The sequence below is a fragment of the Balaenoptera acutorostrata genome, chromosome 3 (assembly GCF_949987535.1).
Source record: "Balaenoptera acutorostrata chromosome 3, mBalAcu1.1, whole genome shotgun sequence".
Taxonomy (NCBI): domain Eukaryota; kingdom Metazoa; phylum Chordata; class Mammalia; order Artiodactyla; family Balaenopteridae; genus Balaenoptera; species Balaenoptera acutorostrata.
In genome coordinates this window covers 2,371,821-2,378,972 of record NC_080066.1, presented here as the reverse complement: position 1 = coordinate 2,378,972, position 7,152 = coordinate 2,371,821, and the positions used below count along the sequence as shown (strand labels likewise).

Genomic DNA, 7,152 nt, shown 5'->3' with positions numbered 1-7,152 from the left:
TTGTCCAATGAGAAAAGCAAGAAAGCTCTGAGAAAATGAAAGCCAGAGAGAGGGAGAGGCTGAAAGAAGCCAAACCATTGCATCCCGTGCTTGGTTTCAGCCGGAATCTGAAAAACTCCCTCCTGGTACCTCGTGTGAGGTGAGATACGGAGACAGAGACCAGGTGATGGCAGGTAAAGTCACACCTGGCTCCAGACCCCTGTGCTCAAAGGTGGATGACGGCTCTTCACCTGCAGTCACCTCTAACCCTCTGTTTGGGTTCCTCATTTTTAACTCGGATCAGGAGACCAAAGGTATTCTTTTTTTTTTTTTTTTTTTTTTTTAGAAAGATATTCGCCATGTATTTCTTCTTTAGGTCTTTTTTATTTTTTTAATTTATTTTTATATTTATTTTTGGCTGTGTTGGGTCTTCGTTTCTGTGCGAGGGCTTTCTCTAGTTGCGGCGAGCGGGGGCCACTCTGCATCGCGGTGCGCGGGCCTCTCACTATCGCGGCCTCTCTTGTTGCGGAGCACAGGCTCCAGACGCGCAGGCTCAGTAGTTGTGGCTCACGGGCCCAGTTGCTCCGCGGCATGTGGGATCTTCCCAGACCAGGGCTCGAACCCGTGTCCCCTGCATTGGCAGGCGGATTCTCAACCACTGCACCACCAGGGAAGCCCCAAAGGTATTCTTATCATGTAACAGATGACATGAGCCAGAGGGGATCCCTGACACCTGAATAGAAGAATCGGGACTCAGAAGGGTTTTGGCAGACCACAACAACAAAGGAAGTTTAATGGAGATGACTATTATATGTGTAAGCTTAAGTTGGAGGAGACCTGGCTTAATAGGAATTCATGTGAAGAAACAGGATAGGTTTTCAGTTATTGAGAGTCCTGTATGAACCCACAATATGGTTATTCCCAAGCATTAACCGGATCTTAGAATGCATGGAGAGAAAGAAAGCAAATACATCCATGATGTGCTTGTGAGATGGCTTTGGAGGACTGTGCCTACCTACTGTTTGGGCTTCCTGTTTTAATGATCAGGTCCAGAGAGAAGTGGTTCAAGTGGTGAGGACTCTGGAAATCACATCATTTAAAACTGGTTGAAGAAGCTCAAGGGTTTGAGTCTGAAACAAGAAGGCTTAGAGGAGACTTGTTAGCTGTCCTCCAATATTTAGAGGACCGTCACGGGGAAGGGATAATAGATTTATTCTATGTTACTCAAGAGGGGGAAGATTAGAAGGAATGAATGAAGGATACAGGAAGGGCTTCAACTCAACACAGGGAAGACTTTTCCAAGATGAATGTCTTGTATCGTAGTTAACTCCCATCCCTGGAATATCCACCTAGGGATGTTACAGAGAAGACTTCTGGAATTCAGGGAGGTATAATATCTGACCAAAATGCAGGGTCCCTAATGGTGGAAATCCCAAGCGCTGTGGCAGCCTGCAATGCTCATCAAATTGGACCACGAAAGCAGCTCTCTCCTGCCCCTACAGTAACCAAAGGATGGCTTCAGTCCCAGAATCAGATTACTTTTCCCCTTCGTTCTGAAGGTTGGTAATAAATCAATAGCTTCGTTGTGGCCAGACTGGGGTTCTGGCTTTTCACATTGGCAACAACTGTCTCTCATTTGACTGGAATGCAATTGGAGTAAAATTAACTCACTTTCCATATGGTCAGGTGTGCAAAAAGCCCGTGTTCAGATTCATTTTTCCTGGATTGTGATTCTTTGTATGTTTCAAACATCTGCACTGTTCGAGGTCTCCTATTTATAGCAGAGGAGATGTTGAGATGGCCCAGGGGTCGACTTCTTACACTCATTCCTCTATAAAACTCACAGCAGCTATAAAAGCTGGCTATTTTCTAGAAATTGTACCTCTATTATTTTTGTGTGTACACGGTGTGGCACCTGCAAAGACATATCAGGGCTGACCTTGTAGAAGTTCAACTTGGCTTTTCTTTTTCCTGCAGAGCACATCTGATGAAAGTCAGATGGGGTTTAGGTCATCAGTGGGAGTTTGCCAATGGAGTTGTACTTAAAGGGATGGGAAAATAACAATAGATGTGTGTGTGTCCTCAGGCTAAGACACTAATTTGGTGAAAAGGACACTTTCTGAGGAAACAAGAGGCTTTATAAATTTACATAAACTTAGGAAAGCTCTTGGGTGTTTCTGAGCTTGCAGGGATGGATTAAAAAATTCCCCCGATAGTTCCGAGGCTGACTTTGCTGAGAATGCAACTCATTTTCCCTAATGTGTGTGTACGTGTGTCATGATGGCTCTGGTAGACGTGTGCTCCAGCAAATTCCCACAGCTTATCAGACAAAGCAGTAGACTACACTCCTCTGCTACCTCTGTTCTCAGCCCGAGTTGAAGATGGTCTCGTATCTTCATTACCTGATATTAGCACATCCGAATGGGTGTATGATGCTTGGCAACACGATAAATTATTATTGCATTTACTTTCACCCACACGCTCTTTTTTTTTTTTTTTTGGCATTTAAAAACGACCTTTTAACGTTTTAAGAATTTCTAACGGTCTGAGAAAAGAAACAACCTCATAGATGCCATACGGAGTGTTTTACCTGATGGATGAGCTTTGGTAAGTACTCATCGGGACATACACTCTATCTTTTCAAAAGGCCAATCCAGAATTAACCCCACGGCTACAGGGACACCCTTGCCCTACCTTCTTCACTAAACCCTTGGATGAAAGAAGAGAGGACAAGGACAGCATATGTTGTCACTGGAAGTCGTGACGTGGCCTCGAGGAAGCCTCCGCTCTCTGTGGGTGCAGACCCACTGGTGTGTTGGGGCCAGAGGGTGTGCAGGTGGAAGGAGTGGCTCTCCTGCTTGTAAACATACAAGGGTCCTTGGCTCCTACACGGTACAGAGTCTGAATTTGGAACAGGAAAGGGTCTTTAGAAATAACCTTGCTGCATGTTAGAATCTGCTGGGGAGCTCTGAAAACAAAACCAAAACGATACCTACTGTCAACTGAAAAAACCACACAACCTAGAAGTTGAGAATTATGTTTTATTCAGTAGACTTTCTGAGGACTTAAGCCCAGGAAGCAGCCTGTCAGGTAGCTCTGAGGGACCATCGGGAGAGGTAAGGGAGAAGCCAGGATACATACGGGGTTTTGCCACAAAGACCAGGTGGTCAGAACTTCAAAAGATGACAGTTAATTAAATAAAACCAGACATCTCAAGTTAAGGAATTTAGCGCTTTTCTATTTGTGGGACGATGCAAGAATCTGGGTTTATTGAAGGAAGATGCAAGAATCTGGGCTTATTGAAGGAAGATGCAAGAATCTGGGCTTATTGAAATCATTCCTTTGATGGGTATCTTAAGTAGGGCCAGTATCCTGTTCTTTCCCATCCTGAATCCCCTCAGCGTACACAGTTTGGTGGAGGCGGGGGGGGGGGGGGGGGGGGGGCACTACAGTGGCTGATGGCTTGATGGCCGCAACATCCTTTGTTTACTGATGTGACAGGCGACTTTCTTCGTCAACACTACCAATGCCTGTGCTATAAGCCACTTGAATAAGACTTTCTGGGGATAGGGCCCAGGCATCTGTATTATCTAAGCTACTAGGTAATTCTGACATGTATTTAGGCCAAAAAAAACCCCATTGATCCTGGTCTAATCCCTTTATCTTACATATTGTGGTCACACAGTTAACTAGGGCCCAGACTGGAGACAGATTCTCTGGTATGTTCTCTTTAAATATCAATAACCCACAAGGGGAAAAACATAAAGTTGGTTTTGGTGTCTCTAGTCTTCCCACTCTTCTGTATTTACTTCTTTGGCTATGTCCTCCCTCCCAGCCAACCCTCTTGGGTTTGTGTGCCCTCAAATTTCTTCCCTTTCCTGCTACCCTTTGGTGCTTAGGAAAGACCCACTTACACTCATGGTGATTGGTGTGTATCAGCTCCCTTCCCTGGATATATGCATTTGAACATTTGCAAAGCCTTTAAAGCCACTTCATTCTTCTGGGATTTCAGTTCTGTCAGCTGTAGATAGAGTTTGGGGTTCAAGAATACGGTTCTCACAATGGAATTGTAGATATTAGCGAATGGGTCATTAAGGAATTCTAATGTGAGGAAGAGACCTTCTCTCATTCTTGAAATCACACTCACTTAGTTGCCCACACTCCACATTTTAAGGGGGACTGTCCCAACGTGTGTTCAGTCCACGGCACTGATTTCATGCCACTTCTGTACCATCGAGGAACCCACACCATCCGTCATACTACTCCACCAGAATAAGCTCCTCCACGCTTCTCTGGGAAATCAGGAACTAGCTGTGAGCCACCTAAATGGCAAAGATGGGCTGGAAAAAAAATTTTTTTTTTTTCCTAAAGGAGAAAATTAGAAAAATGGACTAAAGGGAGAGAAAGAAAATTTCTAAAATGTGTGAACAGTTATCTATGAATAGTGAGCTGGCAGATGCTTTCAATGTCTTTTTTAAAAATATACTTTTAGGGCTTCCCAGGTGGCGCAATGGTTGAGAATCTGCCTGCCAATGCAGGGGACACGGGTTTGAGCCCTGGTCTGGGAAGATCCCACATACCGCGGAGCAACTGAGCCCGTGAGCCACAACTACTGAGCCTGCGCGTCTGGAGCCTGTGCTCCGCAACAAGAGACGCCGCGATAGTGAGAGGTCCGCGCACCGCGATGAAGAGTGGCCCCCGCTCGCCGCAACTAGAGAAAGCCCTCGCACAGAAACGAAGACCCAACACAGCCAAAAATAAAGAAATAAATTAATTAAAAAAACCCAAAAACAATGATTTAAAAAAAAAATATATATATATATACTTTTATAACAAAGTTTTTTATAAGCATGCATTATTTCTATAATCAGAAGCACAAATTAATACTTTAAAAGAATAGACCCATTGCTGGAGGTTTGTGGGCCTCCAGGATTGAACATTCAGGCTGTCTGGTTGGCCAGATGCCGGCCTCTTACAGGTCAGCTGGTAAAACGCTGACCAGCAGCAGTCTAACCCTTTGACTGTGAACTTGCCTGGGGAAAGTACAGCAGCTCTAGGAGAGGAAAGATTTCAAGTCTTATGCAGCAGTTAGGACTCCGAGTGGCAGAGTTGGTAAGAGTCTTCCTTGGGGGCAGTTCCTGGAGGTGATGGTTCAAGGCACTTGCGGCAGGGTGGGGGGCAGGCCCGCAGGCTGCTGGGTCGCTGGTGTTTTATCGTCCTCCTTGAGTTGTGGAACTGCCCTGCCGCCTTGGAACTTGCCTGCTTGTGGTCCGAGGAGGTTGAGTGAAGGACTGAGTCCCTTTCCCCAAGAAGATGGAGGGAGATTGTGGTCCTTCAGACAGAACAGTTAGGGAAGTGACAAGAATAGGATGACTTCCTTCCTCTCTGCACGTGAAGAGAAAGTGGCTCTATTTGTAGAAATGGTTGAGGGAAAGAAACACGGGGCATATATGCTTGAGGGTGATCTTTGTGCGTAAGGGACACATTCAATGAGTATTAATGGAAATTGCATTTGCGCTAATGCCTGACCCAGGAACCTATCCCTTCCTCAAGGAACTTACATTTTAGTGCAGGGAAGCCGGCGACAAGCAACAATCATAACAAATAAGGACGTGGCGTGGAATAGTAAAAGGTGCCAGGTGTGCAGAAAAAGCAAGGGGTGAGGAAGCAGCAGCCCTGGAACCGACCCCATTGGGTCTGGGGAAGAAGCTGGTTCCCGGCTTCCTTCCCAGGTTGGGAGGGAATGGGATGCAGCCGGAGAAGGGCTTGCTGGCCTCGGGAGGAGGGCACATTCCTGCGAGGGGCGGGCGGGGGTGCTGGGGGCGGAGCGACGCAGACGTCCAGGTCAGGAGTTCCATTCTTGCGGGCTGAGGAGCAGGAGAAGCGGGCGCGCCCCGTTCCTGGGCTGGATGACCTAATAAGGCCTCTTCCATCTCGCGCGCTCACAGTCTGGCCGCAGAGAGGACTCCCCGTTCTCCCTGGCAGGCGCTGCAGAGGCCACAGTGTTTAGGATTTCTGAGCACCACTGAGTGTTCCAGCCAAAGACTCTCCATGTGACCTTCCCCTGAGCTGGGGGGAAGGGTATGGGAGGGAGGGAGGGGAGGGGGGAGGGGGGAGGGGAGGGGGAGGGGGGAGGGGGGAGGGGGAGAGTGTAGGGGGAGGGGGAGGGGGAGGGTGTAGGAGGGAGGCGGAGGGTCGGGGAGAGGAGCTTCCCATTTCAGCCTCTGGTACCAGGCTCTCGGCTGAGACCAGGCAGACAGGGAAGAAACAGAAGGAAAAAATGCCAGGGCTCCAGTTGTACACGGAAGCTTTTCTAAAGTAGCTGGAGCTGAGAAGAAAGGTAACTGAGAAGGTAAAGAGAATAAAGGCCTGTTGAAGCAGGGGCGTTTGGGGCTTGGAGGCATTTCTGCAGCGCTGATGTGTTAAAGCCTTTCTTCTCGCAGGAGCCCCGCGCAGGGCTGGGGCCGCAGGTCCCACTTCTTTCCCTGCCTCCTGGGAGATAATTCGGGAAAGAGCTTCTCCACCTGGGGAGGGGAAGAGTGGGTTCTGTCCTATCTCTTCCAGACTCCTTGCATGCTGAAGCCGGAGGAAGCTTCTGGATCACAATCACCGCGTCACACGCTGGGGCCTTGGCGAGCACCGTACAGGGAGAGCCGTCCGTCCAGGGCCAGGCCCAGGGTGTCATTTCTGCGAGGCGGGTCTCTGATCTGCCTCCATAAATAAAAGCCTGGAACAGAGGCTTTGTTTGTGTTTGCGCGTTCTTTTGCCATTAAAGGGTACATCTGGAGACAGGAGGTCCAGGCTGGTGAGAGTAGATGCCCGAGGTCTGAAGGAGCATACAGTCGGGGTTCTCAGGCTAGAGCTCAGGTTTTATGTTAAAGTGAATTTCATCACCTTTACATCGGCCGCACACTGAATGAGGCACGGGGTGTGGGGATCGTTAGCGCAATGCCTGAGTCCACAGCCTGCCCGGGGCCTTTGGGACCAGGCGCGGCCTTCCCTGCGTGGAGTTGCCCCGGGCTGGCGTGTCCTTCGTGGCTGGTGGGGAAACGGCTGTGGGCTGTGGAGAGACGCGGAGTCCTGAGCCGGGCGAGTCAGTACTCGCTGCTATGGGATGCTGGCTGAATCCCTTCCCTTCTCAGGCCCTTTGTTTGCCATCACTGCGGGGAGGGG

The 7,152-nt window shown here is 48.6% G+C and overlaps 1 long non-coding RNA gene across 1 annotated transcript; it reads left to right on the top strand.

Moving 5' to 3' along the window:
* Positions 1–6,215: 6,215 nt before the first annotated feature.
* Positions 6,216–6,717, top strand: LOC103012070 (uncharacterized). Its single transcript, XR_451555.2, has 2 exons — positions 6,216–6,331; positions 6,544–6,717. It is a non-coding gene; the product is annotated as an uncharacterized LOC103012070 (long non-coding RNA).
* The last annotated feature ends 435 nt before the right edge of the window (positions 6,718–7,152 follow it).